General features: G+C 39.8%; 1 non-coding gene and 1 pseudogene across 1 annotated transcript; both read left to right on the plus strand.

Annotated features, from left to right (window-relative positions):
* The first annotated feature begins 9,186 nt into the window (after positions 1 to 9,186).
* LOC118980810 (ferritin light chain-like) lies at positions 9,187 to 9,811 on the plus strand (annotated as a pseudogene).
* Positions 9,812 to 13,769: 3,958 nt separating this feature from the next.
* On the plus strand, positions 13,770 to 13,848 carry LOC118981005 (small nucleolar RNA U2-19). Its single transcript, XR_005065257.1, has one exon. It is a non-coding gene; the product is annotated as a small nucleolar RNA U2-19 (small nucleolar RNA).
* Positions 13,849 to 22,530: the final 8,682 nt, after the last annotated feature.

Here is a 22,530-nt window from a genome sequence, read left to right on the forward strand (position 1 = left end):
CCAGTGGGAATTGCTTCCCAGTTATGTCATGGGTGGACACTCCCACCTCCCTGGCTCAATGCATGGCCACAGATATTTAATATATCCATGAAACCAGTTAAAGCTATAGATATGTTAAATGACCACGCCTGAGGTTATTTGCAAAACTGTTGTTATGCAGAACAACTCTGAATGGCCCTGCTCCATGTTTCCCATCCCCCAGTTCAGACTTGTGGGGTTGAGGACATCCTATATTTTTATTATTTTCTGGATACCCCGAGTTCTGGACTCCATTACAAATCTCTCTTTTGGGGGCCCTGGCTGCACCCTGTTACAAGTACCCCCTTTCAGATATACAACCCCTTTATAATTACATAAGGGACAATGGGTGGAGGTCTCATCTTCTTGTAGCTACTCCTGGCTGGACATGGATATCTTTCTACCTACCCTGGGTCAGGGTTCCCTGGAAGACTTGAGGGGAAGCATGGAGGGCTTTCTTCCAGTAAGGAGAAGGACCTTACAGAATCCAGGTCAGTTGGCTGTTGCCAGGAAGTTGCAAGCTCGAAGTCCAAAGCCTGGCATTTCTGGGCAGTTGGCATCCGTGTTATATTCTGGTGGTGATAGATTTGGCAGGAGAGTTGAAAGGCACAATAAAATCATGACCACTAAAATCATGACCACAAAGGCAGGGACTTATGTAAAGAATGGCTTATCTGGAGGAAGGTGTTCTAGGCATGCTATTCCTATCGAAAGCCCTTCTTGACCACTATACTTAGCTTGGGCTGAGGGGAATATTTTAGGATTTCCCCCCTTTCAGATTTCTGGGTCCTTTCTGTCCAAGCCATTAGGACCGAAAAGGGAAAATTAGTTCTAAAGTGAAGCCCACAGACTGCCCCAACCCTTCGGCATCAGCCAAACTGTTGAGTCTCAGGGGGGCAATGATGAAGAGGGGCTCCTTAAGTGGGGCCTATATTGCAACCAATCACTCAGGTAGTGAGGTAGTAGGCATACACCTTATGAAAACAGAAGGAAGCACACACATGTCAATTCACACAACAATTCACAAGCCAGTCTCTGTGCCTGTGAGACTGTCTTTCAGGAAGACGCCCAGTTGCAAGGCTTTTGCTGCAATGACATCTAACAATAGCAATCTGACAGGTCCTTTGTGCCTGTAAATTAAACACCTTTGGTGATATTATAAACCAAGTTTCAACTTCCAGATGAAAACAAACTTTCAAGACAGTTAGTTGCACCATTCTGATGTCCAGTACTGAGCATTGTGATTTCCCTTGAACCATGATTTTTCTCCTTGAGATCACCCTCATTGTTATCAAAGGGACTACATTGAATCCAGCTTTTAATTTTGACTGTTAATTTGCATAAACACACTAAGAGCAGCCTGGATCACCTATCCTATGATCTTTAAGTCCGCTTATCAGGAGCTCACACAGGGAGCCTTTAGATCAACTTTTCAGCTCGCCCCTCAGGGCACAGAAGCAGAGCCACACATCTGCCACCTGGTTTTGCCTGTACCAGTTGTTTCACTCAAGTCCTTAAGGCTTCCGTTGTGCCTACAGGTTCTGTTTTTAGCCATCTTTCATGAAAGCAACCTTTGTTCCTTCCCTGGAAAGACTGCCACAAACCGCACAAACAACCAAGATACCAGGTTATTTCTTGGGGGCTTTTGCTAGCTTTGAAAGTGAATCCCAGTTCCTCAAGACTTCCTGGTGACAACCCATACATGCCTCCTTCAGGCATGACACTCGAGTCAAAACCTTGGTTAACAAAACCATCATTAATAACTGTTCTTAATGGATTTATGCAAAGAAACCTTATGTCATCAATCACTTCTTCAGAATGCCAAATTCTGGAGAGATCAGGTTGGGAGAAAATATAAAGCGTGAAGGAAAACACTTTTCTTTCTAATTCCACCAAATTGCAGCCCCATGCCATATACCTTCCATTACTAACACCACATAATTTCTTCTTAAAACTCATAAACTTCTATAACCTTTCTATACTTTGTTCATTTACATATACTACACTTTCCCTTGTTTACATTCCTATAGAGCGTGAAGTTTTCACATTTCCTGAGAAACCTTAATTTTTCTTTTCAAAGCAGATACAGAAAAAATCCAAAACACAGAGTTACAGAAGAACAATATATGGGTAGAGACATTCTCTTTCACCAGTGTGTCTACTGGTGCCCAAGTAGAGACACGCTTCTTCAGGTACAGTCTCCTGGGATAGACTTGCTCCTTTACCTCAGGATGAAACATTCATCAGCCCCAAATGACCCTTCCTGGGTCCCAAGCAGCAAAGGCATTCTCCACAACCAGTTACCGGTGACCTTTCCTAGGTCTTCAGATACAGAGGATTTCTGATCAGAAACAGAACCAATGGCTGAGATATGCTTCTCTCAGGTCCAGCCTCAAAGGTAGATACATGCTCCTTTGCCTCAGGCTCAAACACTCATTAGCCCTGAATGACCCTTCTGGGTTCCTGAGCAGCAAAGGCATTCTCCCCAAATGGTTACAGATGACATTTCTTAGGTCTTATAGGCCACCTTTCCTAGGTCTTTCATATACTGAGGAGTTCCAATCAGAAACATAGTCAAATTCAAACCACACTCACATAAAACCAGAAAACAAGTAATTGACTTTCCTTTCCACCAGGTTTAAAAGCTTTGCAACCTTTAAACATACTTTTTACCCATTCAGAATTTTAACATTTTTATTTATTTATTTTTATTATTTTTAAATTTTAATTGTTGTTCAGGTACAGTTTTCTGCCTTTTACTCCCATCCCAAGCAATACCCCAGCCCTCCCCACCTCCCTCTCATTTCCATGCCCCCACCTTGTGTCCTTCATACTTGTTCTGACAAACCCTCCCCTTTTCCCCCTGAAATTTCCTCCCCTCTCCCCTATGGTCACTGTCAGTCTGTTCTCTGTTTCAGTATCTTTGGTTATATTTTGCTTGTTTGTTTGTTTTGTTCATTAGGTTCCTGTTAAAGATGTGACCATATGGTATTTGTCTTTCACCACCTGGCTTATTTCATTCAACATAATGCTCTCCAGTTCCCTCCATGCTGTTGCAAAGGGTGGGATCTCCTTCTTCCTTTCTGCTGCATAGAAGTCTGTTGTGTAAATGTATCATAGTTTTTCAATCCATTCATTTACTGTTGGGCACTTAGGTTGCATCCAGCACTTGGCTATTGTAAATTGTGTTGCTATGAACATTGGGGTGCATAGGTTCTTTTAGATTGGTGTTTCAGACTTCTTAAGATATAATCCCAACGGTGGAATTGCTGGGTCAAAAGGCAGATCCATTTTTAGTTTTCTGAGAAAATTCCATACTGTTTTCCATAATGGTTATACCAGTCTGCAATCCCACCAATAGTGCACTAGGGGCCCCTTTTCCCCACAACCTCCCCAACACTTCTTTGTTGCTTTGTTTATGATGACCATTTTGACTGGTGTGAAGTGGTATCTCATTGTGGTTTTAATTTGCATCTCTCTGATAGCTAGCGATATTGAGCATCTTTTCCTGTGTCTCTGGACCCTCTGTATGTCCTCCTTGGAGAAGGGTCTGTTCAAGTCCTTTTCCCATTTTTTAATTGGGTTAGTTGTCTTCCTAGAATGAAGTCGTGTAAGTTCCTTGTATATTTTGAAGATTAAACCCTTATCTGAGGTATCATTGGCAAATATGTTTTCTCATACAGTTGGTTCTCTTTTTATTTTAATTATGTTTTCTTTAGCTGTGCAGAAGCCTTTTATTTTGATGAGATCCATTTGTTTATTCTTTCCTTTATGTCCCTTGCTCTAGGGGACATATCAGTAAAAATATGCTGTGTGAAATATATGAGATTTTTGTGCCTATGTCCTCCTCTAGGACTTTAATGATGTCATGACTTACATTTAAATTGTTTATCCACCTTGAATTTATTTTGGTTATGGTGTAAGTTGGTGCTTGAGTCTCATTTTTTTGCAAGTAGCTTTCCAATTCTCCCAACACCATTTGTTGAAGAGGCTATTTTTACTCCATTTTGTGTTGCTGCCTTCTTTGTTGAATATTAATTGACTATAGAGGCTTGGGTTCCTTTCTGGGCTCTCTGTTCTGTTGCATTGGTGTATGTGCCTATTTTTATGCCAGTACCAGGCTCTTTTGATTACAGTGGCCTTGTAATACAGTTTGGTATCAGGTATTGTGATTCCTCCCACTTAACTCTTCTTTCTCAAAATTGCAGCAGCCATCCAGGGTCATTTATGGTTCCATGAATGAAGTGTTTGTTCTATGTCTGTGAAATATGCCATTGGTACTTTAATAGGTATTGCATTGAATCTGTACACTGCTTTGGGTAGTATGGACATTTTGATGATGTCAGTTCCTTCGATCCATGAACACGGTATATGTTTCCATTTGTTTGTGTCTTCCTTGATTTCTTTCTTCAGTATTGTATAGTTTTCTGAATACAGGTCTTTTACCTCCTTGGTTAGGTTTATTCCTAGGTATTTTATTTTTCTTGTTCCTGTATCAAATAGAATTTTTTCTTGATTTCTACTTCTGAAATTTTACTGTTGTTATACAAAAACACCTTTGATTTCTGAGTATTGACTTTGCATCTGGCTGTTTTGCCAAGTTAATTTACTAGGCCAGCAGGTTTTTTTTGCAGAATCTATTAGATTTTCTATGAACACTATCATGTCATCTGCAAACAATGACAGTTTTGTTTCCTCCTTTCTGATTTGGATGCCTTTTACTTCCTTTTCTTGTCGGATCACTGTGGCTAAAACTTCCAATACTATATTGAATAGAAGTGGTGAAAGTGGACAACCTTGTCTTGTTCCTGATCTTAGTGGAAAAACTTTTAGTTTTTGGCCATTGAGTATGATGTTGGCTGTAGGTATCCAATACATAGCCTTTATTATGCTGAGGAATGCTCCCTCTATTCCCACTTTGCTGAGTGCTTTTATCATAAATGGGTGCTATACCTTATCAAATGCTTTTTCTGCATCTATTGATATGATCATGTGATTTTTGTCTTTGCTTTTGTTTATGTGATGTATTAAATTTACTGATTTGCGAATATTGAATCATCCTTGCATCTCTGGGGTGAATCCTACCTGGTCATGATGTATGATCTTATTGACGTACTGCTGGATGTGGTTTGCCAATATTTTGTTGAGGGTTTTAGTGTCTGTGTTCATCAGCAATGTTGGCCTGAAGTTTTCTTTCTTTGTTGTGTTTTTATCTGGTTTTGGAATTAGGATGATGCTGGCTTCATAAAAAGAGTTTGGGGGTTTCCCATTGTTTTGGATTTTTTGGAATAGTCTGTGAAGAATAGGGGTTAGCTCTTCCTTAAATACGTTGTAGAATTCTCCTGTGGAACCATGCAGTCCAGGGTTTTTGTGTGTTGGAAGCTTTTTGATTATTGTTTCAATTTCATCAGGTGTTATTGGTCTGTTCAGGCTTTCTGCTTCTTCTTCATTGAGTTTTGGGAGAATATGTTTTTCTAGAAATCTGTCCATTTCTCCTAGGTTTTCAAATTTCTTGGCATACAGTTTTTCATAGTAATTTCTTTCAAGCCTGTGTATTTCTGTGGTATCAGTTATAATTTCTTCCCTTTCACTTTTGATTGTGTTTATTTGGTTCCTCTCTCTTTTTTTCTTGATGAACCTCCTTAAATTCCTGTCAATTTTGTTTATCTTTTCAAAGAATCATCTCCTGGATTCATTGATCCTTAGAATTGTGCTTTTGGTCTCTATGTCATTTAATTCTGCTCTGATCTTGGTTATTTCCTTCCCTTGCTCTGGGCTGTCATTGTTGTTCCTCGAGCTCTCGCAGGCATAGGGTTAGGTTGTTTGTTTGAAATATTTCTATCTTTTTTTAGGTCAGCCTGTATCACCAAGAAGTTCCCTCTCAGGACTGCCTCCACTGTGTCCTATAAGTTTTGGGTTGTTTTGAGTTCACTTTCATTTGTTTCTAGAAAATTTTTTATTTCTTCCCTAATTTCAATCTTGACCCATTCATTGTTTAATAGCCTGCTATTCAATCTCCATGATTTTGAGTGTTTTAGTTTTTTTTCCACTTGGGGTTGGTTTCTAATTTCAGTCCCTTGTGGTTGGAGAAAATGCTTGGGATGATTTCAATTTTCTTGAATTTGTTGAGTCTTGTTTTGTGTCCTATCATGTGGTCTGCCTTTGGAAATGTTCCATGTGCATTTGAAAAGAATGTGTGTTTAGCTTCTTTGGGATGAAAGGCTCTATTAATATCAGTTAAGTCCATCATCTAGGGCACTGTTCAATGCCCCAATATCCACACAATAAATAATGTATTTTGTTTGGAAGATCTGTCTATTTTTCACAGTGGGGTGTTAGAATCTCCTACTAAAATCATATTGCTGTCAATTTCTTTCTTGAAGTCTTCCAATATTTTCTTTATGTATTTGGGTGGTCCTATGTTGGGTGCATATATATTTACATTGTTTATGTCTTCTCAAGGGATTCTTCCCTTGAGTATAATAAAGTGACCTCCTGGTTCTGTCTTTATGGACCTTTGTTTGAAGTTTGTTTTTTTCTGATATGAGTATTGCTATCGCAGCTTTTTTCCCCTGCCTGTTTGCTTGGAGAGTTTGTTTCCAGACTTTTACTCTCAGTCTGTGGAGGTCTTTTGTCCTGAGGTGGGTCTCTTGTAGGCAGCATATATGTAGGTCATGTTTTTTTTATCCATTCAGCTATGCTATATCTTTTGTTTGGAGCATTGAATCCATTTACATTTAAGGTTATTAGTCATAGGTACTTATTCATTGCCATTTTTGTACCTTTTTTCCCTCCGCCCCCTCTCTCTTTTCCTTCCTTTCCTTGAAGCAGTTCCTTTAGCATCTCTCGCAGAGCTGGTTTGGTGGAAGTGCATTCTTTTAGACTTCTTTTGTCTGGGAAGCTACTTATTTGGCCTTCTATCTTGATTGAGAGCCTTGCTAGGTAAAGTAGCCTTGGTTGCAGGCCTCTGGTTTTCATCACTTGGAATATTTCTTGCTATTCTCTTCTGACTTGGAGCATTTCCATTGAGAAGTCAGCTGCTAACCTTATCGGGGCTCCCTTGTATGTTACTGCCCATTTTTCCCTTGCTGCCTTTAAGATTCTCTCTTTCTCTTGGAGCTTTGCCATTTTAAAATTATGATGTGTCTTGAAGTGGGCCTCTTTGGGTTCCTCTTGATTGGGACTCTCTGTTTCCTGGATCTGTGTGACTTTTTTATCTCATCAAATTAGGAAATTTTTCCATCATTACTTTTTCAAACAGGCTTTCTATCCCTTGCTCTTGTTCTTCTCCTTCTGGTATCCCTATTATATCGCTATTATTATGTTTCATATTGTCCTGCATTTCTCTTAATCCCTCTTCATTTTTTTGAGACTCTGTTCCTTTTCTTCCTCTTTCTGGGTGTTTTTTCTACTTTGTCCTCCAGCACACTGATCCCATCTTCTGCTTCATTGAGCCTGCTTTTGTTTTGTTCTACTGTGTTCTTCAGTTCAGAAATGGTATTTTTCACTTCCTCTTGGCCCTTGTTGATAGTTTCTATTTCCTTTTTCATGTTGACATAGTTTGCAATGAGTTCATTGTCGTTTTCTTGTAGTTTTGGTAATTCTCTGTGAGCTCATGGAGCTTCCTGATAACTACTGCTTTGAACTCAGTATCTGATAGTTGAATTGCCTCTATTTCATTTAGTATTCTTTTTGAGGCTTCCTCCTTTCCTTTCATTTGGGGATTGTTTCTTTGTCTTCCCATTGATTGTGAGACTCTTCTTGTTAGCCTCAGCTTTTTAAATTGATCTGTTCTGACTCCCTGGGTTTATGGTGTGAACTTCTATGGTAGAAGACCTGTGAGATTCAGTGGTGCAGTCTCCTTCATCAGCCAAGCTCACTGGTCTTGGGCTGTCGTTTATGTTGGTTCTGTGTTTGTCTTTGGGTTTTGATTGTTGTTGGGTCTTTCTTTGGTGTGTCCTTCCCACAAGCTGGTTAACTGAGGGTCACTCTGTCCACCACCTCTTGTGTTTTGTTGTGCTGGTGTGAACAGGTTGTGTTGAAGCTGATTATTTTGTGTGTACAAGGTTTTGAGGATTCTTTCTTGCTCTTGTTCAGTTGTTCATTATGGGTAATTTTTTCCACTATTTCATTGTATTTCCATATAGATCCTGGATTGGGGTTAGTGTGGCTTCCATTTCTCTCTTCACCTTCTTTGTTGTTATCTGTTGGTGGTTCCTTTGTTGGTGGGTTTTCTCTTCTAGCATGTGTTCTGGTGTTCACAGCTTCCACCTACTCATCTTATTTTTTAATGTCCTGTACAATTTTTGGTCTTCAATCTTCATATATGCTGGGGTACTGTTGGTTGTTTGCTGTGTTTCTCAGTAGATTGGCTAGGTGTTTCACACTTGTGCAGGGGGAAGTGGACTCCACTCCCATCTAATTCGCCACCATCTTTGATTTTTGGATCAGAACCAGTCTTGAGATGTTAGAGCTCTGAGCCAAACTGGAGAGGGTAGAAAGAAGTACCTGGTTCATACTGGACAGGTTTGGAATTTTTATTTGTGCAAATAAATGGTCATGCTTTTATTTAATGCAAATGAAACCCAAATCTCAGACATATGCAGCATTTTCATAATTCTCCCCTTACAAGATGGCAGTTCCTTTTCCTTCCACATGCTTCTCAAACAATGAGGGTCCCTTTTCTGACTTTTCCTCTTTCCCCACCTTTCACACCCCTTCCCAAACTGCACTTAATGCTCATTTCACCCATTTTTACCTGGATACAAGTGGAGGAAGAAATAGGGAGCTGATTTCCACACCATCCCTTCATCTGTCAAGAGGGCCCTGCAACTTGTTTGTTTGAACTGTCAAACTGAGGAATAGGATAAGGAAGGCACCTGAGAAAAGAAGAGAAGCTGAGGAAGACCAGGCTGTGACTAGGGCACAGAAGTGAGCTTGTTTCTTCTGACTCATCTCTACCAAGAATTGAGGCAGGAAGAGGCAGTACTCTTGGTGACCCCCAGGAACTCTCTTTTGCTTCAACAGTGTTTGGGCAGGACGAACCCAGGGACACCTCTCTTCCTATCTCTTTTTCAGTCACCATCTTTAGAACCATCTCAGCCATCTTCTGCCTCTGATTCCAGCCAACAATGTTTTTTGAGCTTACTTCCTAATTGTTGAGCAACTATGAGCTCCAAACTTCATCAGAATTATTCCACCAAGGTGGAGGCCACCATCAAGTGCCTGGCTAACGTGTATCTGTGGGTCTCCTAATACCTATTTATTTTGATCACAATGATGTGTCTCTGGAGGGCATGGCCCACTCTTTCTGAAAATTGGCCAAGGAGAAGCCAAGTGTCTTTTTTAGATGCAAAATTAGTGCAACAGCCAAGCTTTTGTCCAGAACATGCAGAAGCCTTCCCAAGATGAGTGGGTTAAAACTCAGGTTGCCATGGAAGTTGCCCCAGTCATGGAAAAGAACCCAAGCCAGGCTCTTTTGGGACTGCATGACTTGGGTTCTGCCTGCACAGACCCTCACCTCTTTGACCTCCTGGAGAATCACTTCCTGGATGACAAGGTAAAGCTCATCAAGAAGGTGGGTGACCACCTGACTGATCTCCACAGGCTGGTCAAACCCCAGACCATGTATCTCTTCAAGTATCTCTTCAAGATGCTCACCCTCAAGCAGGACTAGAAGCCTTCGGAGCCTAGAGGCCTATGAGGGGCTCCTCTGCATCTCCCTGGTAGCTGGCTTCTGCCTAAGCCTCTCCCTGCAACCACTAGGCAGCCTCTTAACCATCCTGGAGCCCTGCCCATGCTGTGGACCAAATGAAAACAATAAAGCTTTTGAAACAAAAAAATTTTTTTGACATCTGACTGAATTTTATTGCAATAAAATTATATTAATTATCTGTAAATGTTTTCATGGTTTGACTTAAAATTTGTCTGAAATTGATCAGTATTAGGAACATGCCAGTGGAAAAAGACTAAAAATTAGAGATTGCCAGAGAAATAGCTACATAAACAGTGGATGCTGTCTTTTGGTGTAGTGAAATTCCTTCTTTTAATTTATTTCCCTTTTTTATGGTGGTAATTACATATAACATGAAATGTGCTATCATAACCATTTTTAAGAGTATGGTTCAGTGATACTAAGTACATTCATATTTTTATGCAACTTTTACCACCATTCGTCAGCAGATCTCTTTTCATCACGCCAAAGTTAAACTGTGTATCCATTAAACATTAACATCTCTCCCTCCAGCCCCTAGCAACCACCATTCCTCTTTTTGTCTCTGTGATTGCGACTACTCTAAGTGTCTCATGTAAGGAGAACCATACAGTATTTGTCATTTTGTGAGTGGTTTATTTCACTTAGCATAATGTCTCTGAGGTTCATCCGTGTTGTAACATATGTCATAATTTTCTCCTTTTTTTCAGAGGTAGGTGTATGGTGTAATGCACACACCTTTATGTATTACAGAATAATATCGTTACTATTACGGGAGCCTTTCTTTCCATCATCATCTTGATATGTTATAGATTTTAGTGAATGTCATCTATACATCTCCATTCTTGTGGCATTAAACAAAAGACAAATCAAAATAGACGTGTCAGCAGTTATTTTGAGACTCCAACAGAATCCTTTTGTAAGATGGGTTGTTCGACACAGATTTAGATGTGCTACAGGTCCTGCCATAGGGCAGATAAGATTTAAGCCAATCTACAAGTCAACAGGAGTGTAAGTGGCTGCTCTGTCTGGAGCAGCTTACTCTCTGTCTCACTGCATCACTATTAAACCCTCTTTCACTTTAAACAGAAAAAGAAAAAGAAAGAAAGAAAAAAGTTTAAGTAGTAGTTTATGTTTCACCCACCCCCCTGAATTGTGTTAAACACCATATTTTGTACTTTACGGTATCTTAGTTTATATTACTTGAAAATGTCACACTAGGAGTTTTATGAAGATAAATATGTCATCATTATATGTAGTGATGTATTTAGTTCTCTCAGGTAAGTCATCTGCTGTCCTAGAATAGTTTCCTGGGTTTTTGTTGTTGGTAGTGTTAGGTATCATCAGAAATGTGCAACTAAGATGCTACATAGATCAAGTGTTTAATGAGCATCCATATATATGTAGTTCTTTTTTAGCTGCTGTAAATAAGTGGATTAGATCTAGTGATGAGCTATGGAAGATGAATAAATGCTCAGTTTAAATATGCATGTTACCAAAGTTATACAGTATCTTAAGTTGCACAACCTCCTTTGGAGTATAAGGATGGTTAAATAGGAGGATGAAGACTTGCTGATAGAAAATAAAGTTTGAAGTACAAAGATTCTTGGCCCCTTGGTAATATAGGTAATATGTGTGCATTTAAGGTTACTGCAGTTAGATTAGTCCAACACAGATAATATAGTTTTCAAGACAGTTTGTTTACTACTGAAAGGCATGATTGATAAATTTTGGGGACAGAATTATAATCCATCCTTAAACAGTTAATGAAATTATTTTTAAGTGCTTGGTCTTGTGTATATGTGTTGCTTTTAATTTTGAGAATTTATCAGCAAAGGGTAACAGTAACTATAGCTATACACTACAAATCATAGGCTTGGACTGTAATCAACCCTAGTTTTAAAGAAAGACAAGAAAGCAAAGATCTTAGTTTACTGTGCCTTGTCTCATGGACAGTTAGAGCTAGATTAGCAGTCCTTGTATTTGTAGAAGTTAAATTGTGTTTAATATTATAAGGGACGATAGAAATTTTGCCCCAGACTTCCTTAGAATGAATATGAAGATTTCTTTTTAACCTAATTAATTAGGTTAAGCATTAGAAAGGGATTGAGAACAGAAGGAAAAGTGCATAGTGTTGCTATTTGTCTTTCTTGTTGATGGCTAAAGTGCCTAGAGGCTTGGAGGGGCCTCTCTGCATCTCCCTGGTAGCTGGCTTCTGCCTGAGACTCTCCCTGCAACCAGTAGGTGGCCTCTTAAGACCCTGGAGCCTTCTCCCATGCTGTGGACCAAATGGAAACAATAAGGCTTTTAGTGGGAAAAAATAATTAGGTCTGGAGGAAACTTATAAAATAAAATTAAGCTCTCCAAAGTCTAGAACAATCTTAACCTTCCATATTTAATTTACTGAGGCCAGCTTAGTACTTTGTTTAGGGAGGTTTGGGTAAAGAAACTTTGATCCTTATTATTGCCAATAGATTTTATCCAGCCTTGAAAACACAAATGATTTTTTCCAAAATTTGTTATTTTTAGAGAGGGGGAAGAAAGGGAGAAAAAGAGAGAAACATTGATGTGAGAGAGAAACATCCCTCAGTCACCTCTCACATACCCCAACAGGGACCAAGCCTGCAACCTAGGAATGTGCCCTGACCAGAAATCAAACCCAAGACCTTTTGCTTTGTGGGATGACACTCTAGCAATCAGGACCACAGATCAATTATAAAGCTTGGTCTTCAGATATGTCCTGGTTTTAATTTAAAGCTAAATATTTAGTTCAGTTTTAATTTTAGATTATACTGCTTATTAGATCCATGACACAGTGACAATGTCATTTTTCATGTCTACAAACACCACTTCTTGACATCTTTTCTTTAACATTTAGCCATGCAATTCTGTAGATATATTACATAATAAATGGAAATGTATCTCCTTTATTTTATTTATTGTACATTTGTGGACAAATAAAGTTTATGGTCTTTTAGTTGATATAAGATGTAAAGGTCACAGAAAGTTCAGTTCAAATTAAAAACCAACAATATTTGGAAGCTGATAAACTTCCCCAGGGTTTTATGTCTAAAAGAGATTCTAGTACCCAGTACCAGTACTATATTGATGATCTGCCCCAGGTGTCTCACTTAACCAATGATATTTTAACCTAGAAGTAGCATTTATACTTCAAGTGGCCCATGCTGAGATATAAAATACTGCCGTAAATACTTTTTTAAAAACATACAAACAATAGGTCTATTTTTCATAGCTCTAGCCACTCTAGTTATAGTACATAAAAACACTTTTGTAACTGCTTTGTGTATGGGATGATGGAAGTAATTCATGGTCAATGAAAAAATGTGGAAAACACAGAAAAGCACGAAGAGGTAAAGCACACAGGAGCCAGTAATCCACCAGTCAGAGAGAATCGTGGTTGACATTTGATCTTTCTGACATATAGAGATAGAGTTGTACAGGCAGAGAGGCACACAACTTTGAAAACAAAAATGAGATGTGATGGAGAACTAGGGAGACCAGTGACAGAGATGTTGCAGTTGTACCAGTTCATGCAAGACCTTCTGACAAAGAAGTGGAAAATCTGAGCTAGCTAAACCTTGAGCCCTCCCAGGACAAAGTTCTAGGGTGTTACCTTCTAAACTACTCAGGGTACAGACTGGCTGTGCTTTATTAGTTCTGAGGCTGGGGTATTCATGGTCTACTAAGATTTTACAGCAGTCAAGTTCCCTCTAAGAGTTCCATTGCTTTGTGGCTTCCTACATGGACCTTGAAGAAGGTTGTGAATAAAATGCTTCTAACTTCTCCTACTCCCTTTGCCCCTTCACCAGGATTCTTGGCTCTCAGTAGCCAAGCGTCTCCATAATTAGCTTATTGTTTATATTTGCTCACTGTCACTACAACAGTTTTATATTTTGCCCTCATGAGATATACTGTGAGGGAAGGAAATATAGTGTCCCCTTTGTTATGCTTTATGCCCTTTTATGCTAAATGTATAAAATGGCTCCTCATTTCTCTGAGATCTGCTCTTACTGAAGTGGATCAGTGATGAAAATAGACAAATCTGAGTATCAAAGAATTTGTAGTCTACCTGATGCATGTTCTCTATGGTTCTGAGGAACAAAGGGATAAAGTAATTTAAGACAGTAAGTGTGTGTGTGTGTGTGTGTGTGTGTACGCACAAAAAAGTGACAGTGGATAACTGAGGACCTGCTGATGGATGGATTGGGGGGGATGGGGAGAAATGTCTCCTCATGCACTTCTCACACTCTGTACCAAAGGAAAGTTTTCATTTGTGTGTCTTCTAATGGCTCTACACAATTTCCTTTGATTTGGAGTCAGATCAATTTAATATTCATTCCACAGATTTAAAAAAATGTAATCCTCACCCAAGGATATGTTTTATTAATTTTAGAGAGAGAGGGAACGGAGAGAGAGAGAAACATCAATGTGATAGGGAAACACTGATCAGCTGCCTCCCATATGCCCTGACCAGGAATCAAACCCCAAATGTTTATTTGTTTTGGTGTATGGTATGATGCTCCAACCAACCAAACCACTCAGCCCGGGCTCTGCAAAATTTTATGAAGCACCTCCTGGACCAGGCACCACGTTAGGTGTTGGAAATGTAGCAATGAATGAATCAGAGAAAAAGTCCATTTCTCATGGAGCTCTCATTCTAGTGAGACCAGATGGACAAGTGCCTGTTGCTGCTGTGCCCCTTCATTCATTCATTCATTCATTCATCTATTTAACCAATAGGGAGTTCCTACTATAATGACTTTGTAAGGTGCCAACTTGGCTAGGCTGAACCACATTTTCCAGAATTTTCTTTCCTCTATGTTTTTGGTTAGGGCAGGATACAAGAGGGATTCTCATGTGAGATTTGGAGGGTGGAAGGAAGTAGTGATGATTTTGTGGCTCACATACATTTTCTCCGTGTGCTGAGTCGCCTCATCGGTATGAAGCAGTGACCAGGTTTACAAATGCCCCACCACCCTGGATCCTTTCTTAACTTCTCTGACTACTGGGCCAGTTGTGGGCATTCACCTGTGCTGGGAGGACTGGGGGGTGGGGGGCGGTGCTCTGCCTGCAGAGCTCCCCCATTGTTGCAGATGAGAATAAATCTATCAAGACATGATCTGCTTGGGGGGGGGGGGAAAGGTGACCGATCTCTGAGTAGAAGGGTCCCAAAACTTTTCCTTCTGCATTTTTATTGAGTTCAGCTCACACAGAGATATGTAGTATGCACATAAAGCTCATCAACCAGTGCTCAAAAAGCTACAGTCATGAGAAACTGACATCATTTACAGACAATAGTTGAAAAAACACAGGGAATATCTCTGGTCAGGGTCTAGTTTAGCTCAAGTGTCTGTTTCATGTCAACAGGGCAGAGCAAGCCTCAAAGGAAAAAATGTGTATTCTTTCTTTGGCCAGATTTGCCCTGAGGGAGCCATCTGTTTCAGTACAAGGTCACAGCTGCCTCTGGCATTGTTCCAGGCTGAGTCAGGCAGGGAGGACAAAGCAGCCAAGAGATTAGGAGACTTTTACAGAAAGACTCAGGTTATGACAAAGCCAAGGGGTGAGGGTCTCTCTGCCCCTTTTCTATAGACCCTAAGTCCTTCCCTGATAGCCCTTCATGACTGTGCCTGTATTAGGTTGCTCCTCCTTTGAGGGGTCTTACCCATTATTGGCTAACCAGTCATCTGCCCAGGCCAAGCAAAGGAAAGTGAGGGGGGCAGAGGTTGTGCTCCCACCAGGAGGAAATATTCTTTCTCCTTAGTGGCTTCTGTCCCCAAGGCCTTTCCACTCAACCCACCTATGGGCTGTTTTTGTCTGGTAATGAGGCTACAGTCCCTGAAACCAAGCGGGACGACTCCCAACACACCTCCATGATGACAGGCACTTTCACTTGACTCGTCAGCTTTGTTAGCTTCTCCGCACTCTGCTCCACTCTCCAAAAACCCGGTTCTGGTACATCTGGCTTTACTTACCACCCACTCTCCCTGTGTCCTGCATTTCACCTTTACTTGGTTAAGGAAACCACAATATGTCACTTATTATAAACATTTTACTTCATTCATTCATTCATTCATTCAACAAATATTTTAATGAGATTCTCCTATATTGAGATGCTCTGCTAGGTGCTGGAGATACAGCGGGAAACAGAACAGACAAGGTCTCTGCCCTCATGGAGCGCATAGTCCAAACGAGAGGACAGAATAAAAAAATAATCGAACAGATAAAACTGGATTAAAAATGAGTGGGACTCAGCATGGATGGACCTTGAGATTATTATGCTAATTGGAATCTAATGAACAAAGTAAACTGATGAACAAGAGAGAAACAGCAGCATGGATACATGGAACAGTCTGACTGTCAGAGGAAAGGGGGCTTGGGAGACTAGATAAAAGAAAGTGAAGGGATTGATTTTACATATATAGAGAGATTACATATATATATATATAACCTCTAGTTATATGTATGTAATATATATATAATCACATAGGCATAGACACCAGTGCTGTGACAGCCAGAGGGAAAGAGGGGTGGGGCTAGGAGAAGGTGGGCAAAGGGAAGGAAAATGGCAATGAAATGAGACTGCTTGGGGCAATGGGCACACAGTGCAGTATGCTGATGATCTTCGGTTGACTTGTACACTTTGAAACCTGTATGGTTTTGCCAACTAATGTCATCCCAATAAATTAAATTTAAAATTGAGTGGGGCTGTGTGACTAGAGAAAAGTGGGCCAGAGTGGACAGGAGATAGTCCTAACATAGACAGGAAGGCCTTTGTATCCAAATGCATTTTTAAATCTTAGAAATACAGAAGGATTTGTTAGAAGTGCTCATCCATTTGAAAACTACTCTATAGAGGTTAAATTTCTTAAGAAGAAATGAGAAGAAAAACTAGAAGTGTTAGAGACCTGTTCAGGAGGAAAGAGTTAATCATGCAACATCCATTGTGTAAAGAGATGTTCAGTCTTGTCCTTTTCTTTCCTTTTGTTCTGATGCTGAAATAGGGCATGCATGGAAGGCACATCGTTTATTCTAACATAGCCCATTTATTCCGAATTAGTTATTGAAAGTGATCTTAGGCTGTGCTATCAAAAACCTCTCCATGAAGGGATGGGATTCAGGGATAACCCTGAAAGAACATGCTGGAACAACCAACTGGTGTGTGTGTGTGGGGGGGTGTTTGTGCATGTGCTCACTTGTTTTCCTACACAGAAAACCTGCTAGACTAAAGGAAGTGAGAAAGGTAATGGCTCTGAATGCAGAGGCACCTTTCTCTGGTGCTACCCAGGAACCAGAGATAAATCCACTCAGACTGGCTGTAAGCACCAGGTATTGTTTGAGTTGGAAATGTTCCCCAGTTAGTGTCCTCATGGCCTTGGAATAATTCACATATGCCACCAGAATATCAGTGACACAAATTTATTCCTTTTGTGTCTCACCATAGGACCAAGCAAAAAGTGCTGTGCACCCAACAGGAGAATCAATGCTCATTGATGACTTTATACAAAAGCTTTTCACCTGTGCAAAGTCAGCTTTTAGAGCTTCTAGAGGTTGGGACCTGAACTGTGGAATCAGGACACAGAGACCCCGCCAGGGTACTAGCAGGTCTTCTAATGTTTCCCATGATGGTTCCAGGGCTAGTTACTGGTTTTGGATCAGAGGAACTATGCTCCTCACTTTGGGAATTCTACAGATTAAAGGAAGAACTCAAACTAAAAGGTGGGAGACAAGCTAATGTGATGAAGAACCTCTAGAATAAAGCCTCTCTTCTTAAGGAAGGACATGACTTTCAAGATAAGGATTAACACTGTTCCTTTGGAAATTCCAAGTTCTCCTTGCTAGTTTGTTTTCAGGTCAATATCAGTATCCCATTGTCATTCCCCAGCTTCGCCAGGTTCACATTTAGCTCCTTTAGCTATAGGTGCTGAAGTGCTGATAGGTTGTAAAGAAAACATGAGACCCTCTGGCTGCTGTGGCTCAACTGATTGGAGTGTCCTCCTGTGACCAAAAGGTCACCAGTTTGATTTCGGTCAGGTCACATGCCTAGGTTATCGGTTCCAGCCCCAGTCTTGGTGGATGTGTAACTTATCCATGTTTCTCTCTCTCTCTCTCTCTCTCTCTCTCATCTCACTCCCTTCCCCTCTCTTGAATGAGGATAAAATAAACCTTTAAAAAATAAAGAAAGAAAACACAGGAAGAGAAGTCAGACTAAAATTTTTATTTGAAAGTTAACTACTTACCCTGGAATCTGACATCCTCTTCACATGTCAGAATGTCCGGAGTTTTTGAGGTTCCTCTACCCCTTGGGAGACTAAGCCTCAGACATCTCCAAGATTCCTGTTACAAAGGTTGTTGTAAATATGGACCCATGAAAAAGACCCAGATGACACCTTTAAAAACAATGATGTTCCTCAGCCTTACAGTCTGGTCCTGATTAACAAAGAAATAAAATATCATGGCCTCTAGTGAGAACTTGTCACAGTTCACTCACCTTGGCTATTAATGCTCTTTACATGACATAAAGCAAATTATCTGCCGTGGATCAGCTGAGAAATAATCATGAAAATTCAAGCATAAGGGGGAAAATGCATGCATATGTAAAGGTTTAACCCAAGGTCACCCAGTCTACTTTCAGCCAGAAAATATCACAATCTTTCCTTCCACAAGGTACAGGAGTAGAAAACACATTAAGCAGGATCCGTTGAGTCTGCTGAAGTGTAGCCTTCCCACAGTTCCAACAGAGAAATGGCAGCCCGGGACCACACCACCAACACTAGGATGTGTGTGGAATATGGCTTCCATCTTGGACTCAGAAGCCAAAGCCAGGCACAGATTTGATTTACCATCCTGCCCTGTAGCAATTGCTCAAGAATGTTTAGCTTAAGACTGAACATTTATTGAGTTATTATGAGGCACTTTTAAAATCCTTCATTACCAAAAGCTTTTGCCTAGAGCCTTGGAGAGAACTACAAAGGAATCCTCTTTTTGCTTTCTTCTTTCACTTTATTTCTTAGGAAATTACCTCCAGACCTGCCAGAGTCACAAAAAACTGAAGGACTTTATTAGTGCCTCCACACATTGAACATGTGGACATCCCTCACGATTTTTTCCCACTCCTGTTTCCTGAGGAGGAAAAAGAAGATCTGGGAAAGAAGGGCTGTTTTCCTCTGGTCTCCAGGCTGCCCTGATTGAAAGACTCCAAGCATTAAAGGTGTTAGAAGGAGACTTGACTTTGGGTGGCAAACGTACAATGCAATCAATATACAGATTATGTATTATATAAGAATTCCCCATCTTTATTGGGATTTTTCCACATTACCATTTAATCCTCCCACCTGAAATCACCACACTGTTGTCCATGTCCATGAGTCCTTTTTCCTTTTTGGCTCAATCCCTTCATCCCCTCACCTCCCCCACTCTCAACTAGCTATCATCCTGCTCTCCATCTACGAGTCTGTCCCCATTTTCCTTGTTAGCTTAGTTTATTCATTTGATTTCATATATGAGTGAAATCATATGTTTGTCTTCCTCTGACTGGCTTATTTCACTTAGCATAAGTGAAATAAGTGGACCTGTTCTCCAGGTCCATCCATACTGTTGCAAAGGGTAAAAATTTCTTCTTTTTTATGGCCAAGTAGTAGTCCACTGTGTAAATGTCCCACAGTTGTTTTATACACTCATCTACTAATGGACACTTGGGCTGTTTCCATATCTTGGCAACTATAAATAATGTTACAATGAACATATGGCATGCTTATGTTCTTTTGGATATATTCCCAGAAATGGGATTACTGGGTCAGAAGGCAGATCCACTTTTAATTTTTTGAGGTAACGCCAAGCTGTTTTCCACAGTGGCTGCATCAATCTGCAATCCCAACAATAATACAAAAATATTCCCCGTTCTCCACATCCTGGCTGGCACTTGTTTATTGATTTATTGATGATAGCCATTCTCATAGGTGTGAAATGGAATCTCATTTGCAGTTCTCTGATGATTAATGACCCAGAGCATCTTTTCATATATCTATTGGTCATCTGTATGTCATCTTTGGAGAAGTGTCCAGTTTCTTTGCCCATTTTCTAATTGGGCTGTTCATTTGGTGTTGACTTTTGTAAGTTCTTTATAAATTTTGGATATTAACCCCTTATCAGATGTATTGGTGAATATGTTCTCCCATTCTTGGGATGTCTTTTTATTTTGTTGATGATTTCCTTTGTTGTGCATGAACTTTTCAGTTTGACGTAGTCCCATTTGTTTATTTTTTCTTTTGTTTCCCTTGCCTGGGGAGATATAGCCAATAAAAAAATTCTGCAATGAATGTCCTATATTTTGCTGTCTATGTTTTCTTCTATGATTTTTATAGTTTGGGGTCTAACATTTAAGTCTTTGATCCATTTTTAATTTATTCTTATGTGTGGTGTAAGAAGGTGGTCTAGTTTCAGTACTCTGCATGCATCTGTCCAATTATAGTTTAATATTAGGCAATGTGATTCCTCCAACTTTGTTCTTTCTCAGGATTGCTTTGCTATGTGGGACCTTTCGTAGGTCCATATAAATTTTTGAAATATTTGCTCTAGATCTGTGAATCTTGATAGGAATTGCATTGAATCTATAAATTGCTTTGGGTAGTATGGACATTTTAGTGATGTTAATTCTTCATATCCATGAACACAGCATGTGCTTCCACTTCTTTGTATCTTCTATTTCTTTCTTCAGTGTCTTATAAGTTTCCAAATATAGGCCTTTTATATCCTTGGTTTGGTTTATTCCTAGGTATTTCATTCTTTTTGAAGCAATTGTGAATGGGATTGTTTTCTTAATTTCTCTTTCTGTTAGTTATAAAAATAACTGGCATATAAAAATGCAACTGATTTCTGGGTATTAATTTTGTATGCTGCTACTTGGCTGAATTCATTTCTCACAGTTCTAGTAGTTTCTTGGTGGAATCTTTGCAGTTCTCTATGTACAGTATCATGTCATCTGCAAATAATGACTATTTTACTTTTTCCTTATTCCTTTCCAATTTGGATGCATTTTATTTCTTCTTCTTGTCTGATTGCTATGGCTAGGAATCCAGTAGTCTATTGAATAAAAGAGATGAAAGTGGACATGCCTGTCTTGTTCCCAAACTTAAGGGGAATGCTTGTAGTTACTGCCCACTGAGTATGATACTGGCAGTGGACTTGTCATATATGGCCTTTATGATGTTTAGGTATGTTCCCTCTAATCCACTTTGCTGGGAGTTTTTATCATCAATGGGTCCTGGATTTTATCAAATGCTTTTTCTACATCTATTGATCATATCATGTGGTTTTTATCATTCATTTTGTTTATGTTGTGAATCACATTTGCTAATTTGCAAATGTTGCACCAAGCTTATATTTCCAGAATAAATCCCACTTGATCATAGTGTATGACCTTTTGGATGCATTGCTGTGTTTGGTTTGCCAATATTTTGTTGAGAATTTTAGCATCTATGTTCATCAGTGATATTCGCCTATATTTTTTTATTTGTAGTGTCTTTATCTGTTTTTTTCTCCTTTCAATCCCCTCCACCCTGCACACCCTCTCCGACCCACATTCCCCCACTTTAGTTGATGTCCATGTGTCATACTTATAAGTCTTGGCTTCTGCATTTTTCATACTATTGTTACCCCCCTGTCTATTTTCTTTTTTTAAAATATATTTTATTGATTATGCCATTAAAGTTGTTCTAATTCCCCCCTACATTCCCCTCCACCCTGCACAGCCCCTCCCCCACCATTGCCCCCCTTTATTTTATGTCCACGTGTCTCAAGTGCTTTAGATTCTATATTTCCCATACTATTCTTGCCCTCCCCCCATCTATTTTTCACCTACCGTCTATGCTACTTATTTTCTGTACCTGCTCCCCCTTTCTCCTCCTCCCACTCCCCTGTTGCTAACCCTCCTTGTGATCTTCATTTCTATGGTTCCACTCCTGATCTACCTGTCCTCTTAGTTTGCTTTTGTTTTAGGTGTGGTTATTAATAATTGTGAGTTTGCTGTCCTTTCACTGTTCATATTTTTTATTTTCTTTTTCTTAGATAAGTCCCTTTAACATTTTGTATAATAAGGGCTTGGTGATGATGAACTCCTTATCTGAGAAGCACTTTATCTGTCCTTCCATTCTAAATGAAAGCTTTCCTGGATAGAGAAGTCTTGGCTGTAGGTCTTTGGATTTCATGACTTGGAATACTTCTCTCCAGCCCCTTCTTGTCTGTAAGGTCTCTTTTGAGAAATCCACTGACAGTCTGATGGGAACTCCTTTGTAGGTGACTGTCCCCTTACCTCTTGCTGCTTCTAGCATTCTCTCCTTCATTTTAATCTTGGCTAGTGTAATTATGATGTGCCTTGGTGTGTTCCTTCTTGGGTCCAACTTCATTGGGACTCTCTGAGCTTCCTGGGCTTCCTGGAAGTCTCTTTCCTTTGCCAGATTGGGGAAGTTCTCCTTTATTATTTGTTCAGGTAAGTTTTCCACTTGTTGCTGTTCCTCTTCCCCTTCTGATACCCCTATAATTCAGATGTTGGAGCGTTTAAAGATGTCCTGGAGGTTCCTAAGCCTCTCCTCATTTTTTTGAATTCTTGTTTCTTTATTCTTTTCTGTTTGGTCATTTTTTTCTTCTTTCTGGTCCACTCCCTTGATTTGAGTTCCAGTTTCCTTCCCATCACTGTTGGTTTCCTGTGCATTTCCCTTCATTTTAATCAGTTTAGCTTTCACATGTTCCTCTAATTTGTAACTAAAATTGACCAGTTCTGTGAG

Source organism: Sturnira hondurensis, unplaced genomic scaffold (genome assembly GCF_014824575.4).
Source record: "Sturnira hondurensis isolate 20B ecotype Veracruz unplaced genomic scaffold, ASM1482457v3 Scaffold0023357, whole genome shotgun sequence".
Lineage (NCBI taxonomy): Eukaryota > Metazoa > Chordata > Mammalia > Chiroptera > Phyllostomidae > Sturnira > Sturnira hondurensis.